This window comes from Anastrepha ludens, chromosome 4, assembly GCF_028408465.1.
Source record: "Anastrepha ludens isolate Willacy chromosome 4, idAnaLude1.1, whole genome shotgun sequence".
NCBI classification, from domain to species: domain Eukaryota; kingdom Metazoa; phylum Arthropoda; class Insecta; order Diptera; family Tephritidae; genus Anastrepha; species Anastrepha ludens.
The window spans coordinates 25422971-25444032 of record NC_071500.1 but is presented as its reverse complement, the minus strand read 5'-3'; the positions used below and the strand labels follow the sequence as shown (position 1 = coordinate 25444032).

At 37.8% G+C, this 21062-nt stretch overlaps 1 protein-coding gene across 15 annotated transcripts in view; it reads right to left on the bottom strand.

The window, feature by feature from the left end:
- LOC128861275 (bifunctional heparan sulfate N-deacetylase/N-sulfotransferase) overlaps positions 1-21062 on the bottom strand; it is a 377981-nt gene that overhangs the window by 190702 nt on the left and 166217 nt on the right. For 11 of the 15 annotated variants that reach the window (XM_054099279.1, XM_054099281.1, XM_054099283.1 and 8 more), the window contains one exon: positions 1082-1978. The gene's annotated coding sequence lies outside the window, so the exon portion shown is untranslated. The remainder of the gene's footprint in view (positions 1-1081; positions 1979-21062) is intronic. The other 4 variants (XM_054099278.1, XM_054099282.1, XM_054099287.1 and 1 more) reach the window with 4 other exon arrangements.

Below are 21062 nucleotides of genomic sequence, written 5' to 3'. Positions count from 1 at the left end.
TCATTTACTCTTTTTTTCAAATTTACTTTATAAAATTTTTTTCAATTTTTTCATTTACTCTCTTTTTAATTCATTTCACTCCTTGCTCATTATTATTTTATACTTTTTTAGCTAATTAAATTAATTTGGTTTTTCTTTTAATTTTTTTTTTTAATTTTATAATTTCTGTTATTTTTTGCATTTAATTTTCCCCTATATTTTTTTAAATTTTTTATACAATTTTTTTTTATTTATTTTACTTTTTGTTTATAATTATTTTATACTTTTTTTAGCCAATAAAATTAATTTTGTTTCTCTTTTAATTTTTTGATTTCTTTTTTTAAATTTTTTTAAATTTTATAATTTTTGTTATTCTTTTCATTTCATTTGTTTCCTTTAATTTTTTTATATTTTTTTTTAATTTTTTTCATGTACTCCTTTTTAATTTTATTTTATACATTTTTTCAATTTTTTTCGTTCACTCCTTTTTTAATTCATTTTACTACTTGCTTATTATTATTTAATACTTTTTTCTAGCTAACTAAATTCATTTTGTGTTTCCTTTAATTAAAATTTTTAAGTTTTATAATTTCTGTTATTTTTTTCTTTTAATTTGTTTCCTCTAAAATTTTTCAATTTATTTGCTATTTAATTTTTGCTTTTTAATTCATTTTATATTTTATGTTTTCATCTCTTTTTTTAATTTATGCCATACCTATTTTAACATATTTTTTTTATTTTCTTTTTTATTATTTGTACATTTGTTATCATTTTTTGGTAGCTTAATTTTGTTCTCTTAGTTCATCAAATTTTTACACAAGTCTGAATTTCCTTGTTACAAAACTATGCTTTAAAACTTGCTTGGATAATTATCTACTCCGCAGTGAAAATGGAAACATTGGTCAAAAAAGTTCGTTGCATATCTACATTTTTATTAACATTTACATTTAAGTTATTCTCAATATTTACGGATTTTTTTGGAAAATATATTTCCATGAGTAAAGAAAGAAATGAATCATTTAAATGCATTTAATTTCGTGTAATTTAATTTTAATTTTTGACAAATTTTTCCATTTGCACCACGAAATAGATAATTACCTACCCTTACTTGCACGGGCGACGCAAAGCAAAGAAGTCCATAGAGAATATACTCCTTTTAAAGCACACACTTACACATTTACACTTTTACACAATTATTTTAAAAAATTTATATTTAAAATTTTCACTTTTATCTCACGAAATACGCCAATTTGCCACTTACTAACTATACTTCGTTTTTCTCACAATTCTTCACTTTGTTAGTCAGTAAAGTCTCGCCGCCATTTGATATGTTTCCAAATTTTTACATATTCAACACTTTGCCGTTGCGCATGCGCTATGGCCATTTTGTACACCAACAGCCCTGGTCAAATCATCGATACACTTTGCCACGAATCGTACATTTGAATAGCAATTGTTTCCAGCGTCTGATGGTTTTTTTGTCGCCCGCCACATTTCGTGTCTTTATTTATTGTATTTCGTTGTGTGGAAGTCCACATGTTGCAAGCTGTCAAGTTTCATTTCATAATCATTTACGAAATCCGATGCATTTGGAGCGAAAAAATATGTATACATATATTTTTTATAACACTTGCCAATACATTTATTGTTGTAGTTACTGTAGTTCGCTGTCAGTTTGAATTTCTTTTTTTTAATATTCAGTTTACACCAATATCGTATTTTGCCACACTGTATCCCATAGGATTTATATATGTGCACATACATACATTCATATCTACTACATGTAGATCTCCATTCAAACTCCGTTTGCAAAAAGCGTTTCACATTTCATATCTCTTTTATTTTCATCTGCCGCGTCACTCACTCTAATCCGCCTTCCAGCTGTTTCACGCTGTTGGTTGGCTCGTTACGCTTCAACTGAATGCGCAGCTTGTCAATTGACTACTGACCAGCCGTCACATGTGTAGGTACATATCTCGGGGCTTTGACAATTCGTTATCTGTAAATATAAAAAATATAAAAAAATTAAAAATATTATAAATTATTTATTTACATTGTAGAAGTTTAAATGAAACAGTTTGTTTTGCTATCACTTTCAATATTCGTTGCAGCGCTTTATTTTTTATGATCGTACAAAATTGATTATAGCAGTTGTGCAAATACTTTAATAGGCGTGAGACCAATGGCAAAGAGGTATTAAAATCGAAAATTTTTCGTTGCATGCGTAACAAAAGTTGGCATAATAATCAGTATTATTTTTACTTACATAGTAAATTTACCCTCACTCTCATAATAATAAAAATAAATTTTAGAAAAGCGTGCAAAAATGAACTGAAGTTCCTCTTTCATGCCGTGTGAAAAATTAGTGGCGATATTAATTAGGATCATCTCATTAGATAAAAATTTGCCTTTACTTTTACTAAGGGAGGCATAGCCTATTGTAAACTTTGAGGCCGTTATTTCAACACTTTTTCTTTTCAAGTTGTTGGGACTGCGAAGTTCACTAGGCCCAGCCAATGCAATGCAGTCGCCGATCGTCATCGTAGACTGGGTTGCTTCGACAGGTACGGTCCAGAAGGAGAGGGGTGTTAGGTGGGTTTGTTTGAAAGAGCATGTGAATAGGTGCGAAGTACCTTCATATGACGGACATATATTGAGTATGTCGGAGGCAGTTTAAATTTTTACAATATCGAGTCTTTAATTGAGCAAAAGTTACGCTGCTCTCACCAGCCAGCTGAAGCTATGCTTTCTCTGGTGGTTGGACTCCAATAACAGCATTCGGGGTCGGGAGCTTAGGAAGAGGGTGGGCGCGTCCCGATAAATATCGTTTAATGGCTGTCTCTATGCTGTATGATTCAGTAGTTGTAGTCGTGTCTGGTTCTGGTTCTCGTCGATGAAGGCGAGAAGATGGCTCCAGGCTCGCAATGCGGCCGCCGTAGCCGAATGGATTGGTGCGTGATTACCATTCGGAATTCACAGAGAGAACGTTGGTTCGAATCTCGGTGAAACACCAAAATGAAGAAAAACATTTTTCTAATAGCGGTCGTCTCTCGGCAGGCAATACACCTCCGAGTGTATTTCTGCGATGAAAAAGCTCCTCATAAAACTATCTGTCGTTCGGAGTGGGCTTGAAACTATAAGTCCCTCCATTTGTGGAACAACATCAAGACGCACACCACAAATAGGAGGAGAAGCTCGGCCAAACATCCATAAAGGGTGTACGCGCCAATTATATATATATATATAAAGTGCGATCACGTCTCGAGTTAAAGAAAATCATCGCATAAAAATATTAACGATTTAATTCCGTTTTTTGACCAAGATGAATGTGAAATAGCACGAAGCAAAACATTCTAAGTGCGATTACAACGAAACATTTAATATTTTACGCTAGCAATTGACATTTTCAATCCGGTGTAGCCACATGCCAAAACTGAAGGAGCAACCTACGTATCAAATGTATGCAAACTGCTTATTCAGTTTTATTACTTAATTGCCTTGAAAGTATTTTCGATGATGGCGTATGAAATTAGTTCAATACGATTTTTATTTTTTACTTTTTTCATGTAGTAATGAATCCAATTTCAAGCTTAATTAAAGTGTTCAAATAAGGTTCATTCATTTAATGATAATGAAACCGCTGATGGCGAACTTTTAAATAGCCTCTGTTGCTAGTTGCCTTCATTATGTAATTTAATCATTTATAATTATATTTCACGTAATTGAATAAAATAAATAAATGTATGTGCCCACATTGTGTTATTTAATTCATTTAACAAATGCTTATTAAAAAATACAGTTCAGTCACCTAACTACACTTGAACGTTGCCTTGCACCTCGAAAGCGTGGTTTTTATGGCTTTTGGTTTGCTACCAGAAACTGCGGTTTTGGGTGGTGTGCGCGCAATTTAAACTGTAGATTACACACACATGCTAGGGATGACGACAGCGGTATTCCGGAATTGCCGGAAATCCCGATATTAGTTGATAAGCAACGCAGGATATGTAGTAATATTTAAGTAGATATTTTTTTTATGTTTCAAAGAATGTTGGCGAGGAGCTGGTAAGGTGCATGCATCAGCTCCTATGCAAAATATGGTCGGATGAAAGCATGCCTGCCGATTGGAATTTAAGTGTGCTCTGCCCAATCCATAAGAAAGGCGATCCTGCAATTTGTGCCAATTACCCCGGGATTAGTCTTCTAAATATCGCCTATAAGGTTCTAGCGAGCGTATTGTGTGAAAGGCTGAAGCCCACCGTCAACCAACTGATTGGACCTTATCAGTGTGGCTTCAGACCTGGAAAGTCTACCATCGACAAAATATTCACAATACGCCAAATCTTGGAAAAGACCCATGAAAGGAGAATCGACACACACCATCTTTTCGTCGACTTCAAAGCTGCATTCGACAGTACGGAAAGGAGTTACCTGTATGCCGCTATGTCTGAATTTGGTATCCCCGCAAAACTAATACGGCTATGTAAGATGACTTTGCTCAACACCAGCAGCGCCGTCAGAGTTGGGAAGGACCTCTCCGAGCCGTTTGATACCAAACGAGGTTTCAGACAGGGTGACTCGCTGTCGTGTGACTTCTTTAACCTGATGTTGGAGAGCATCGTACGAGCCGCAGAACTTAATCGCTCAGGCACAATATTTTATAAGAGCGTACAATTGTTGGCGTATGCCGATGATATTGACATCATCGGCCTTAACAACCGCGCTGTTAGTTCTGCCTTCTCCAAACTGGATAAAGAGGCAAAGCGAATGGGTTTGGTGGTGAACGAGGACAAAACGAAGTACCTCCTGTCTTCAAACAAACAGTCGATGACAACATCCGATGAAGCGACGCTTGGAGTGTTCGAGAGAAAGATTCTGCGTAAGATTTTTGGACCTTTGCACGTTGGCAACGGCGAATATCGCAGGCGATGGAACGATGAGCTGTATGAGCTTTACGGCGACATAGACATAGCGCAGCGAATAAAGATCCAGCGGCTTCGTTGGCTGGGTCATGTCGTCCGAATGGATACAAACGCTCCGGCTTTGAAAGTATTCGATGCGGTACCAACTGGTGGTAGCAGAGGAAGAGGAAGGTCTCCTCTGCGTTGAAAAGATCAGGTGGAGAGGGACTTGGCTTTACTTGGTGTGTCCAATTGGCGCCGGTTAGCACGAGAAAAAAACGATTGGCGCGCTTTGTTAAGCTCGGCCAAAATCGCGTAAGCGGTTATCGCGCCAATTAAGAAGAAGAAATTTTGTTAAAATCAAAGTACTTCCCGTTTGTACTCTGATATTTAGGCAGCTAACGCTAATTTTGCCTCTATGTGATCTACGGTCAGGATTCATGGAGTGAACGAAACAATCACAAGTCGAATTCACTTCATGCTATCCAAACGATTGCTGACTATGGGTGAGGGCACTGGGCTCTGGGCTCTGTACCATGGCAGAGATTGGGCGATAATGCCCTCAGAATGTGATACCAAATATCACTTCTCTTGCGGTGTTTGTGGAATGAGCTTGCACTTACATGAGTATCGGTGCACTGTGGTGATAAATTTGCCGAACTGTGGTTCTTTAAAGCATTCAATTGGATCCGAGTCACTGAAAACTAATAAAAAATCATGCGAGCCGCTGGTGTAGCAATGCACTTGGAAAGCAACCAGACCTGAAGAGACCTGAAAAGGTTGTAGGGAAATTTCTTTTCTGATAGAGAAAGACTGAGATGCGCTTCTCCTTGTTTCGAGGATTCCTTCTGCCATTGTTTTGAGAATGTATGTACTGAGAATGGACAAGCTACATTTTCTTTAACTCTAAAAATTGCTAGGAATATTTTTCCAGGCCTTAAGTGCAAAGGGTAATACTTTCCGTGTGCTTGGAAAATTAATGTCATCCACAATTAAAAAAAAAACTCAGTTAGGCTGCAATTAGTGGTGTTGTAGTCATAGCGCCATAGCTGTGATATTATAGCATTGTTCGATTCACCATAAACAGCTGTATCTTGTCATGAAGACATGGATAATTTTCCACTAACTCAACTAACTTTTCGTCGTTCATTTCTTACATTCAAATTTTTATCGCAAGTATCAATACAAATACAAAGTATTTCACAGCTACGAGGAAAAACCAAAATTACGGCTACGTTTATGGCTATGGCGTTATGGCGTGGCACCTACAATCGTGATGCTCATATGTTTAATCAGAACAGCTGATTGCTATGGTTACGGTTATTGCTAAGGTACCCCTAATGACAGCTTTAGTTAGTTCAATTCATCGTTTTTTCACTGTGTAACTCCGCACGACAAGACGAGCTCATAGGCCTCTTTTTGCTGTTTGGGCAACTTCCATTGCTAGGTCAGTTTATTGTATAGATATTACTAGGGCGGCGTTCTCGGGCACCTTCTTGAATGCGCTATATACGCATATTACGCACAACCGATAGGTCACGGCAGGCAGGAAGCATCGATAGGTTGCACAAAAATGTCGACAAAAACTGCAAGCTGGGTTGTATTTGTTGATGATTATAGGTGCAAAATCCGTTGGAATTGAAATCCTACCTGCTCCTTTTCAAAAGTTATTCATATTTTTATATTTCATGTTGGGACAATTTGGAATCAATATCAAAAGTTATTTTCTAAATAGATATGTAAAAGTGTTGTATACTCAATACATGGTATATAATACGTATATCAATATTATGTAGCTATATTATATATATTAGTTACGATAAATGCCGCTAAAAAATGTTTCAACTTACTCTACTGGTGGAAGTATGGCAAATAAACGTAAGTTGACTAGTGTATTTAAATTGCTTTTATTAGACATAGTGCCTCGGATTAAAGAGACCTATGATAATTTTAAAATTTTGGTTGAATTGACGAGATACCATTTAAATTTGTTGGAGATTTAAAGCTCGTTCTATTGGTCAATGGACAGCAAACTGCAACGGCTTTCTACCCTTGCCCTTTTTGCTTCGTCACATTAAATAAATTAAAAAGTTATAGTAAAATGATTGAGGAAAATTATATAAGCAGTGATGACAAAAATCTTGATTTAAAGACCTACAAGCATTTAAAAGATGACTACTTTAAATTCAAGAGCTTGGGTAATGACAAAAAAAGTCTAAAGAATGTCGCAGTACAGTAAATCACCCTTTATTCATTGAATACGGCACTACTGAAGATGATAACTTGTACGTGGTACTGTAAGCTGATCTTACTGACTTTAACAAAAATTTAAAAGAACTCCGTGAAGCCTTAAAAAGTACTGAAATTTCTCAAACACTAAAAATTCATATTATCCTGGAGCATTTGGAGGAAGCAATCATATTCTTGAATAATGATGGCTTAGGTTTATGGTCCGAGCAGGCTGGAGAGTCAGTTCATAGCGAGTTCAATAAATATTGGAATAGATTTAAAATAAATTTGCTAGATGAACCATCTTTTATAAGTCGCTTAAAGAAAGCTGTCGTTACATTTTCATCACAGCATGTTTAAATTTACAAACTTAAGTTTACAAATTCTAAATAATATATACAGAAATAGTAACACATCTTAATATCTAAAAATATTGTAAAAAAATGAAAAAAAATCTAAAAAAACAAAAAATCTGAAAAAAAAACAAAAAAACTGAAAAAAGAAAAAAAAAAAAAAGAAAAAAAGGGTACAAAGTAAGTTACCTCCACGTGGTGTACCTTGGAAACGATTAAAATCGGCTAAAAACTTACGTAAGATTCTTTATTATTCTCTTGCATAATACAAATTCAAACGAGATTATACTTTTGATATTGATTCCAAATTGTCCCAACATGAAATATAAAAATATGAATAACTTTTGAAAAGGAGCAGGTAGCAATTCCAACGGATTTTGCACCTATAATCATCAACAAATACAACCCAGCTTGCAGTTTTGTCGACATTTTTGTGCAACCTATCGATGCTTCCTGCCTACCGTGAGGTAGATTGTACATTTTGTTCGCCCAAATACGCGCGCCATACATAATTTAGTTTTAGCTAGGAGCTGACGGCGATTTCGCTTTGGTCCTGGTTTAAACAGCCTCAACGCTCTCACAGTGGTTGATGCTTTTTGTTTTTTTTTTTGTTGGCGTGCTCGAGGTGTGCTTTGAAAGACAGCCTTTTACCTATTATTATTCCCCGCGCTTTTGATTGCGGGAACGGGAACGGGATATATTGAAGTCTCCAAATTCAAAAGTGACCTCCTATGGCTTGTTTTGTGCTGGCGTTGTTCCGGATATCGCATACAACCGCAATGTCGTCAGCGAAGCCAATTATCTCTATTCCCTCGGGAATTCCAACATAGAGAAAATTGGCCCGAGAACCGCCTTCCGTTATTTCGACCTTTCTTCGCCCAAAGAATTCTGCCATAAAAGTAACTCCGCATTATTCTCCTCAGGTAAGTGGGGACATCAATTCTCTCTGGGCGTCTTTTCACCCAATTTGCAAAGTCAAATGCATTTCTGGTCCCATTTAGCCAAAGAGTACCACTCATCGCATTCGTTGCGACCTGGATTGCTGAAGCGACTGCATCTAACGCTGATTTCCCCTTTCGAAATCCCTTTGAACTGACTTACGCGTATAGTCTTCGCAATGTATAAGTGCGTATATAAAGGGTGGCTTTTTAAGAGCTATAGGAAAGTTTTTCAAAAAAACAAACGTAAAATTCAGAAAAATGCATAAATTTTTTATTTAAATCGATAGTACAGTTCATATAATTTTATGGTCCACCCGCTTAGTCCAATTTTGGCATACTCTTTCCAATGTTTCGGCCGGTATCTCACATATAAATGCTTTAATGTTGTCTTCCAATGCGTTAATTGAAGCAGGCTTGTCTGAATAGACATGAGCTTTAACATAGCCCCACAAAAAATAATCTAAAGGTGTTATATCGCACGATCTGGGTGGCCAATAGACAGGTCCCGAACGTGAAATAAAATGTTCACCGAACTCGCCTCTCAACAAGTCCATTGTTACGCGTGATATGTGGCATGGGGCACCATCTTGCTGAAACCACATGTCATGCAAGTCAAGTTCTTGCATTTTGGGCAAAAAGAGTTGGATATCATTTCACGGTAGCGCTCACCATTCACGGTTACGTTACGATTCGCAGCATCTTTAAAGAAGTACGGCCCAATGATACCTCCAGCCCATAAACCGCACCAAACTGTGACCTTTTCTGGATACATTGGTAGCTCTTGCAATTCTTCTGGCTAATCTTCACTCCAAAATCGACAATCCTGCTTATTTACGTACCCATTGATCCAAAAATGAGCTTCGTCGCTGAACACAATTTTTCGATAAAAAAGTGGATCTTCAGCCAACTTTCCAAGACCCCATTCACCAAAAATTCTGCTTTGCGGTAGGTCGTTCGGCTTCAATTCTTGCACCAGCTGTATTTTGAAAGGCTTCACATCTAAATCCTTTCTCAAAATTGTCCACGTTGTTGAGTAACAGAGGCCCAATTGCTGCGAACGGCGACGAATCGATAAATTGATGGTCATCAACACCCATTTTTATAATAAAATTCAATGATTTGCAAGCGCTGTTCGTTTGTAAGACGATTTATGGTTAAATTATAGACCAAACAGAAGATATTTGACAGTGACAAACAAAAAACACGAAACGTGCGTCAGCTGTTTAAACCAACTGTTTAAAGTAAAAGTAAATTAACTTATCGAAGTAACGAAAGTCGGGACAAACCCCGAAACCCCTGAATTTCAGTATTATCATCTTTAACATATATGCAGTCATTTATACGTACATACAACATTACAAACACTTCAACTAACCCTCAACTTATTCGAAATTAAATGATGTACTAAAAACGTTTATTACACATACGAGGGCGGTTCAATAAGTAGTTATGTTTGAAGACAGAGGGCATTCCTCAGGGAAGTTGGTATTAGCATCGTGTGCTGCCATCTATCAAATGACGGCAAAAAAAATTTCAGACAGATTGATAGGTTAGTTTGGATTTGGCAGCTATTTGAGTAAAATGTTTTTCATGATTTTCGCTAAGTTGGAAAAAGAGCAGTCTCGTTCCGTAATTCGTTGAATTTTTGAATCGGAAAAAATGCGAGAAGATAAAAGCAAAGTTGGATGCTGTCTATGGAGACGCTTCGCCTTCTATGACCACAGTTAGATATTAAACGTGGGCGAACATCCGTTTTTGATGAGCAGCGACCATAGGTGCGTCGACCGGAATGGCAATTAATATTTTACATGATAAGTTAGCGATGAAAAAATTGTCGGTTCGATCGATGCCGCGCTTGCTCACAAGCAGCAACGAGCGGATGCGGCTATTAACTTCGAAGCAGTGTTTGGAGCAATTTAAGCGAGATTCGAGGGAATTTTTGCGTCGAGTTGTCACCTTTGATGAAATATGGATTCATCATTGCACACCGGAACCTTAGCAACAATCAAAACAATGGATTTCTCCCGGTGAATCTGCTCCATAGAAAACGAAGACAGTCCCATCAGTCGGAGAGGCCATGGCAGCGATTTTTTGGGATGCGAACGGCGTCAGCCTCATGGATTTTGCAGAAAACGGAAGGGAGCTTTGGATCGCTTTCACAAAAAATTGAAGGAGACACGGCCGCATTTGGCGAAAAAGAAGATGCTGTTTCACTACGATAACGCACCAGCACATTCATCCGGAGTTGGAGCCGCCAAACTGCATGAATTGCGTTATGAATTGTTGCAGCACCCGCCCTATTCACCCGATCTGGCTCCCTGCGACGTTTTCTTGTGCCTTAACATGCAGAAATGGCTCGCGAGAAAAAAATGTTGTTCAAACGAAGAAGTTGTGGCCAAGACAGAGACGTATTTTGGAGTGTTTCACAAATCCTATTTTTTGGAGGGGTTCAAAAGGTTTGGGTTTGAAAAATGCTGTCTTCATTTCTAACACGGGTACTTATTGAACCTCCCTCGTACGTGCGTATATATAAGTATTTTGAGTTTATGAAAAGTTTGATACCATTTAACATGCGTGATCCGCAAAATAAATATAATTATTTTATTCAAGAGTTTAAATTTATTGTTTTCAGTTATTTATGCATGGAGTCATGCGGCGGTGAGCGTATATTTTATAGAAATACAATAACAGAAAGTAAGTGGCTACAAAAATATTGGAGACAAATGTATTTAAAATCAAATCCCATGAGAATTTAGTGTATCATTTTAATCGAAATAATATACACAAGTTAATACAGAATTCATTGTTTGCAGGATAAATGTTTTTAAGTGCCAGTCGTTCCCTTATGCATGTGCGCATGTATGTTGTGATGATAATTAAAAATGCAGAGTTAAATTTTAGCATTAAGTTTGTTCGTTAGACTGGCAAAGGTTTGTTCAGCAACATCAGGCTAAGGCCCGAAACAGAATTGTAGCGGCACAGCGAGTAAATGGCGGCACAGCCAATTGACTTCCGCCGGAAAATTCGGTCTGTTAAATACAATTGCGAGGGGACGGATTTCAGCTGGCATTTTGTAGTTAAATCTTTTGGTTTGCTATATTTGAGAAGCAACTCGTTGAAGCTCATTGTTACAACACAAACAACTTCTTTCCAAATTATTGATAATTCGCAGGTTATATTGTGCAAATCGAATATTTTTTGCCTCTTATTTGCCTTCTGTTGCTTGTAAGCAAATCAATTGTCATCAAGTAATCATAGGAACAACCATGAACCGTCAGCTCTGATTGGTTTACCACCACTTGATGCTTTCATCCAAGGAGAGGCCTTGAAGGCCATCTGCAGACTGAAACACAGTGGGAACTGGTACGGCCCTTGTCCGGCATTGGAACACAGAGAAGGCATGGGCATCGATCCAACGATTCTCTCCATGCCCCTTGACTCCATGCCATCAAGGGTCGTACTTGAAAAGAGATCCAGTGTAGTGTTACCAGAGGCTCAGTTGTGGGGAGACTCAGAAAATGAGCCCGGCAAACACTGTTTTCGCATTTTTACGGATGGCGCCAGGACCGAGTATGGCTCCGGATCTGGGGTCTACGTGGAATCCAGCGGGACAAAACTGCACTTTGCTCTTGGAATGCATGCATCTGTGTTTCAAGCGGAGGTGTATGCAGTTCAAGAAGCGATGAACTTTGTTGTGGAAAAACGATGGAGAGGCAGATCTATATGTGTCTGCAGCGACAGTCAAGCTGCGCTTATGGCCTTAGACAGCCCTCCAACCACATCAGGGGTAGTGAAGTCCTGTAAATCCAGGCTGAACTATGTCGGTAGACATAATAGCCTGATGCTAACATGGGTCCCGGGACACGTGGGTATCGCGAGTAACGAGACCTCTGACTCCTTAGCTAAGATGGGCTCTGAGGCCAACTTCTTTGGCCCAGAACCCGTTTTGCCACTCCCCTCTGCGGCCATCACGGCCACGGTTAGCAAATGGGTAACTACCACCCACAAGCGAGCTTGGCAGGCTGAGAGAGGCTGCAGATGGACAAAACTGATGTTACCTGTCATGTCCGATCGACTGTCGCAAACCCTTCTGTCATTAGGCAGAGGGGAGTGTAGACGGCTGGTTGGACTGATGACGGGCCACTTTCTGTGGGCAAAGCACATGGAAAGGTTGGGCATCTCAGACAGTGTACTCTGCCCAGCCTGTGAAGAGGAGGATGAGACGGCGGACCACTTCCTGTGTGTCTGCCCCGCCTTCGCTCGAATCAGGTTTGAGATCTTTGGCACTGATGTGTTAAGAAGTGACCATCTTGGCTCCTTGGCACCACAGGATCTACTCAGATTCCTTCGGAGATCGGGTAGATTTAAAGAAAATTAAAAGGGAATCCAAGTATAGTACAATGGAAAAAAAAACAAAAAATGAACCGTCAGCGCGTCGGAGAAAATAGAAATGAATCCAGCTATTTTGCAGTCATAAAAATATCGATGGCCAAAAATACGTCATCGCTGCAATCCTGCGGCCATTAAACATCATCTCATGAACCTCACTCTGCATTTCAGAGTGAATGTATTTTTTAACGTGACTTTCGCTGGGTTTACTAAGCGCGGCGAAAAACTAAATATTTATTACTTTAAAGTTCCCCTTAACTCTGTTCGTTTTCTGCCCGGGAAATATAAATTCGCTAGTGCCAAGTTATATTTAAAACTGACCTTATTATTCCTACTTTAATTCGTCATAAACCTTGACACAAATTTTAAAGGGTACATCAACCAACCTTTAATTATGTCAGCCTAAAATTTGAAGTATATTTCGAGACAAGAAGCTATGATAAAGTGAGCTGTAACGCAAAAAGTTAGATGAGAAAACGGCCTTAGCTTATTTTATTCAATGATGCCCACTCTAAATTATTGGTTCTTCCATTTTCTGATTACGCATAAAATAAAATACAATTTATGTGGTTTATTTTCTTCCTTTATTTCATTCATTCGTTTTTATGTTGTCTCAAATGGGTGGGATGATAGGAAAATATATGACATACGAAGCACCGCAATAAAATTCGTTAAATTGCAGTGAAAATGAGTTTAAAGCTAAATGTAAATCCCCACAAATCCATTGCCATGCCGCAAATCCTGATATGCAAAAACAAATTACAAATACAAAAAATGTATGTATGTACATTCAAGCGAATGCACAACACAATTTGAAGGTGCATTTGTGTGTATGTACTCGTATATATGTAGGGTACGAGTAGCAGCAAAGGCCATAACAAGTTCGAGGAGGATAGTAGGCGGTAACCTACATTTTCGTACCAACAACCGTAATCCTGTATACTCAGAACAGCGAATTGGTAGCGAAAGCAACAAAACACATAAAAACTGGCAAAAGTAATATAAAAAATGTTGCACTAAATACAAAAAAAAAAATATATAATAATAAAATAAGAGGCACATCTCGTCATAAAAAAGAGCAAATGTGAAGGCAAACGGAACTACGCAAAACCAAAGACCAAATATCAGGCGAATAAAAATTATTTTAAATAGACCTCTACATCTGCAGCATATCTGTGTGAGTAGAAAAGTATATATGGAAGTGTTTAGAAGTACATACATACATTTGCGATTAGAAAAATGCTAGTGTCTTTAGCGCCCAAAAGGGGCAATTCCTGGGTAAAATCTTTTGCTAAATATAAAAATCTACATTACTTGTTTTTTTCTTTTCTATATATGTATTATCATCAAATAACAATTTTTGGTAAAATAAAACGAAATTAGAAATCCATTATTTTTGAAGTGTAGATATTAAAGTTAATCGTTGTAGCAGACCGAGTTGGTGTCTGACTACCATTTGGTTCGAAATCAGCTGTGGTTACGAAATATCAAATAAAAGAAACGGCTCTTTCTAATAGAAGCCGCGGCCAATGGCAAACCTTCCGAAAGCATTTCTGCTGTGAAAAGGCTCCTCATAAAAAAACCATCTGCCGTTCGGAGGGGGTTTATAGTAAAACTGTAGGTCGCTGCAATTATGGAACATCATCAAGACGAGCACCACAAACCACCAATAATGGATGGTGACTCAAAATTAGTCATCATAACAATTTTTTTTTTAGTAACTTTTTTTTTGCTTAATAGAAAAAAATTATAATTGAGGGAAGGAAATCTTTATATTGACCTTTTGGAGCGCCCATAGCTTACTTTCTTTTTTGTATACTGCAGCTGTCTAGTCACACTTATCACATATTATAGACCTACGACTTCATTCGCAAAAATTATAAATATTCCGTTAAGGTGATAAATTTTGCGCCACCTTGTATGTTGAAATCCTTAGTTACCATAGTTCAAATAACCAAACTTACGTCAAATATACGTTGTTGTTGTTGTTTTGCCAGAATGAGCATTCTCCTTTCCCCATTCCCCTTGCCGGGATATACCTACATCGTCCTCCCTATTAATTCAAAAACACTAAAGCAGTCTATTTGCACAAGTCTCCGTTGAGGCGAATTCCAGCAAAATCAGAGACTAGTAATGTTCCGGGCTACAAGATGGATGCATAAGAACCTCCCAAGTAAGCTCCCGGAACTTCTGACGAAGTATATGGAACACAATTCCTTTCCCATTAACTAAAGCTGGCGGCTTCCAGGCCATTAGTTTCTTCGTATGGCTCAATTGCTGGGAAGGACCTCTCTGAGCCGTCTGATACCAAACGAAGTTTCCGGCAGGGTGACTCTCTGTCGTGTGGCTTCTTTAAGGGGTTATACGCAGTTATGACTTTAAAAAAAAAATCGATTTTTTTTTATTGCATTTTTGTAATGTACATATATTCAAAATTATACGCACGAAATTTGAAGTAGATCTAAGCAATACTTTCGGAGTTATACCTATGTAAATATGTAGAGATGCCTCGGTACGTTTTAAGGTAGGTATTGAAACTTTAAACGTGTTTTTTTCAAAACGGCATTTTTCAAGTCGGTGTACACGATATCTCGAAAACGGCTTGTTTGATCGGTCAACCGTTTTAACTCAATCTTTAAAGATACATTTTCTAGTAATTAATCGTTCCTTTTGTAAATCTGATACTTATTTTCCATTTTATAATCAATTTACGGCCAAATTTTAACGTAAAAATCGAAATCATTTCTTTTAATAAAAGCTGCCATTTTGTGAAAATTCACTATTTTGATTAGCCGAACGAAAATTACTAGATAATCTAATATATTAACAAAATTTGTTTGGTTTTTTGATTTCAGATAATCCAATCCTGAGTTACGATGTACACCGTAAATCGTCTTTTTTTAAAGGAGGTTCCAGAAATCGCCTGCAGCGCGCTCTATAATCAACATTTTCATAAATAAAAAATTTTGTTACGTTCTTGAAGGATGCTTTTATAACCGCCAAAAATTTTCAAATTAAAATATTCTGAAGTTTCTTCAGGATAAATCCTTGACAACCCGTCTTTTATTTGCTTCATAACTGCGTATAACCCCTTAAAGCTTAAAAGAAGATCGTGCAAGCAGCAGAACTTAAGCTCTCAGGCACAATTTTTAAAAAGAGCGTATAATTGTTGGCGTATGTCTACAGTAGTGACATCATCAGCATTAATAACCGGGCGTTTTCCACACTGGATAAAAAAGCAAAGTGAATTGGTCTGGCCGTGAACGAGAATAACACGAAATACCCCCTGTTATCAAACAAAGAGTCGGCGCACTCGCATATCGGCACTCACGTCACGGTTGACAGTTATGATTTCGAGGTGGTAAAATACTTCGCTTATCTAGGATCCACCATTAACACCGATAATAATGTCAGTCTTGCAATCCAACGTAGAATCTCACTTGCCAACAAGTGCTACTTTGGACTAAGTAGGTAATTGAGTAGTAAAGTCCTCTCTCGACGACCGAAACTAACACTCTACAAGGCTCTCATCATGCCCGTCCTAACGTATGGCGCAAAAGCGTGGACGATGACAACATCCGATGAGGAGTTCCTTTGAGTGTTTGAGAGAGAAAGATTATGCGGAAGATTTTTGGACCTTTGCACGTCAACGAACGACGAATATCGCAGGCGATGGAACGATGAGCTGTATGAACTTTACGACGACATAGACATAGTGCAGCGAATAAAGATCCAGCGGCTACGTTGACTGGGTCATGTCGTCCAAAAGGTGGAGAAGGACTTGGCTTCACTTGATGTTTCCAACTGGTGTCAGTAAGCACGAAAAAGAAACGACTGGCCCGCTTTATTAAATTCGGCCGAAATGGAGTAAGCGGTTATCGCCCCAGTAAATTGAATAATAGTTGATCAACATTTTCGACAATCGACGGAATCGTCCATATCTGCTCCATAAACATTATTTTCAATTATAAAATATGGTGCTTTTTCTCTTTTTATTTTACTAAAGCCATCCAAGTGTTGGGAAAATAATGAAATAAAGAATGTACGACATCTTTAATACCTAATCACTACAACTCGCTTAAAAAACTTTCATTCAGCCTCTGAATTGAAGTCGATTTATGAAGCTGAATTTGTTTCCTCCTCGCTATTATATTTCACAAATCGTGAATACAAAACATGTAACCTCATGCCCTGATACGCATAGCCAGTAACACTGCAACGTCAACAACATTCCGAGCGGCAGCATGAAAAAGGCAGGAACGACAGTAACACCAACAACAACCGCATGGTTAAAATACCCCATTCTAGATTTCTTTTACACTTTCATGCACATACCCACATGCATATGTATGTATATGTCTATACATATACAAACCACACGTGCAACTTGTAGTCGTAAATGTGAACTAGTACAAAGGCGATTATCCGCGTATGCAATGCTGCAATTACTTAACTATAATCCCTCTCTCTGGCGGCCAAGCGTACCGTGCACCAAAGTGACCGAACGCCCAACCAGTCATGCGATGAACTGGTTTGGTTCGCTGATAACGCTGTGTATTGGTTTACAACTTTGTTATGGCTTTTGAGTGCCACCAACCAAGAGCAACTACGGCACGAGCAGCAGAACTAGAAGTACCACTAACACCACCAGCACCAGCACAAGCTCCGGCAATAACAAATGTCGGCTTACTTGTATACTCATACACCTGCAAGCAGTGCAGAGCATGGCAAGTAGTCGTACCAAACAACACCAGCACCAACACCAACGCCCACACATTCAATTTGATGAGGTCATTGTAAGTGCGAGTGCACTGAGGTCCATTAGCAACAACAAAAGTAGCAACAGCAGCAGCAGATACCACAACGACAGCCGCTGCAGCGGCAATAAACAGCTAGTAAAACCAACGTTAGTTTTTGCAATGATACACCTGTAACCGTGCAATTAAAGGAAAGTTTGGAAGTTGCAACAATTGAAAACTCAATTTGGACACTTCAAACGCACAACGGAGCTGTGATGTTCAAATTACTATATGGTAAATACTTGTAAGTCGAAAGTGTGTGTGTATAAAAATATATATTTTAAGGTTTGCAACTTACTTCATAAATTAAATGCTAATGCAATTTCCCAGCACAAAGGGCGAGCCATTGGCTGGTTTAGTTTTACAAAAAATACTAAAAAAGATACCCTTTAATATTTGCTTTATTTACTTTTCACTTGATTAGAAATAGTAAGCCTTCGTTTGCAGTTGCCGTAATCGAATGGTGTGGACGTGACCATCATTCGTTTGCGCTCAGCTCCAAGCCCATTGTGGGCATAAAACGTTAATGGCCAGTATGTTGGCTCCTTATTAGGTCCTTGACATCTAAGCCAGGAAGTTGTTCGAGACTCTAAAACAGTGGTTTGCCCAGGGTTGACATTATCTCCTTCCATAGTGCAGGGCGGAAAATCGTTTCTTTTTTCTGGCCGTTTATAACTGTGACAGTGTGTGACAATTTCAAAGACTAAAAGAATATATACCAGCCCCAACACCACAATCAATTTTGAAGCTATCTTTAAAGACTGTAGTGTCGATGTTGTTTAGTAAAATTCACTTGCTCCATTCCTTCCGAGATGAAAGAGAGGGGCAAAACTGCTTTTGAATGTCACCGTTGGAATGATGTAATTTGTCAACCCCGAGATGGACTGAGTTTGCCACAATAATAGATTTGCATGACCATAAGTATATAATATATATATAATTGGCGCGTACACCCTTTTTTTTTTTTTTTGGGTGTTTGGCCGAGCTCCTCCTCCTATTTGTGGTGTGCGTCTTGTTGATGTTCCACAAATGGAGGGACCTACAGTTTCAAGCCGACCCCGAACGGCAGATATTTTTATGAGGAGCTTTTTCATGGCAGAAATACACTCTGAGGTTTGCCATTCCCTGCCGAGGGGCGACCGCTATTAGAAAAATGTTTTTCTTAATTTTGGTGTTTCACCGAGATTCGAACCAACGTTCTCTCTTGGCAAGCGCAAGTAGTAAATAGTTGTTTTGTTTACTGCAGCAGAGTAGTTATGTTCATAGGAGTATCCTAAACTCAGTGACTAATAATAATAATTCAAGCTACGCACTCCCAATACCGCAACTCAGTCCCAAATATGTAAAAGAAACCTCATCAAAGGTTGGTTGGTTGGCTGGTAGTAGCGCCAATTAACGCATAAAACTCCATTTTAATACGCACTCTTCTTTAAAAGGTATTAATATAGCATGACTTCCCACAAATGATGTTTTTTTGGGACGAACGTATACATTTTTGACGTCAGATAAAAAAGAATCTTTGCGCTTCAATCGAATGTCAACTACTGTGACCTCACATTTACACCTTCAAGTCACCAGTATATTACTAGAACAAACACAAAAATAGTATCAACGGCGACACCTCTTTTGCGGGAGCGGAAGATTATTCCCATACTCATGCATAGTCCAAATATGAAGGACAACACTTTAAAATAATTGTGGATAATATTACGCAAGGAAGTCGTACATATTCGTATATTTGCAAGGCGCACACAGCCATACATACATACACGCTTGCATTGATCATACGTATATCCTCCAACTCAAATAAGTCTTTATGGAAGACTGAATTATTCAATCATATAAATTCTTAATATTCATTATTTTGCTTGGCTTATGCGAAAACAAAATCACACACACTTATACTTATGTATATATGTACTCGTATGATTTGCTAATACAACATACATACATGCATATAATCTCACCGAAATGAAAAAATGTAATAATGAAATTCGTTGCCAAAAAGGAGGATGTTATTTGCTTTTGATGTCTAACAGATAAGATATCCCCATGAAAGGATTAATTTATCAGTATCAGATAGCTTGAAATGGTCATACAGCTTAGACGAATTCATGCAAATAAAATGTTTTTTGCAATAAATTTTGCGAAACTCACTTTTGTAGAAAGGCAAAATGTAATTACTTAGGTGTTTGTATTCATGTATGTGTGTATCATGAATGTATGCCTTAAAAGTTGGAAAACTAGGTGAGTGTTGCAAGCTGTGTGTGCAGGAGTAATAGCAAAATTAAAAGTAGAGAAATACGAGTAGTAGTGAAATAAGAAAAATTTATCAAAGAGTAAAATTCCCTAGCGATTTATTTTTGATAGAAAATTTACTAATATTTTCGTGCATCTCCATGTAAGCCGTGCTAGTAAAAGCAATATTTTATAACACAATATATTTTTAAAATTCTTTTAACGTATTTATTTGATTCCATTTAACGCTTTTCGTACATGTAGAAAGATGTACAATTGTACACCTTAGAAAAACGTGTTAAAATTATTGAAACTTATTATTAAAGTTGTCGATCTTGAAAAAATCGTCGTTTTTTGTTGCAAATAATCAACCGAATGAGTCGACGCTCTAACTAAGCTGTTCGAGAGCACGAACGTCTTTCCTCACGCTCCACACAGAAATGTTCATCTTCGCGGTTTTTTTCAGAAAATTTACTCTAATTTGCTTTTGTGTTAGAATATCAAACTTTTCAAAGTCCTTTGAGCGATGTTGTGTCGGCATAAGTGCTGTTTTATATACAAAAACAAGGGGAGAAAAAAAATAAGAAATTGCGTAAGCAAAAACTTTCTTTTTCGTTTTTTCATTTTCCATTAAAGCTGCTACTTCTCTACCGCTCTATATCACTTTTGCTGCCGTTAAGTGCATTGTTGATTTCTCTCGCTTTTTGTTTTAAGTGGTTTCCTAAAAAATATCCACCCGCATCAAATCAAATCGCCTCATAACCACTTCTTTGCTTTTGCGTCCAAAAACAAAGCAAAATTTGAGCAAAGCTGAGAGTTCGGCTAGTGCAGCGTGGGTCACGCAACTGGAGACAAAAATCGTGAGTGCAGTGAAAACCTTAACGAGGCAATCAGGTGAGTGCATACTGCATACTTATAGCAGAACTTAAGGCTGAGCTTACACACAAAAGCAAAGCGTAAAATCCCTTGAAGAAAGAGTAGAAATTGTAGAAACACGGAAACGTGACTCTACTGCGTTGGAGAAGTTGCGCAAAGATTTTGGTACTCTTAAAACGGAGTAAAAGATTAGTAGTCTTAAACGTCTCCATAAAGTTATGCTTTGCGTTCTTTGCATTTCAGTGATCCGATTCCTTCCTATAAAAGTCGCTACTTGCCCATTAATTTAAAAAAACACTAAACATTTGAAGTATGTACTATTCTCTGCCTCATTTTCGTTTTCGATTTCATAAGTGGGGC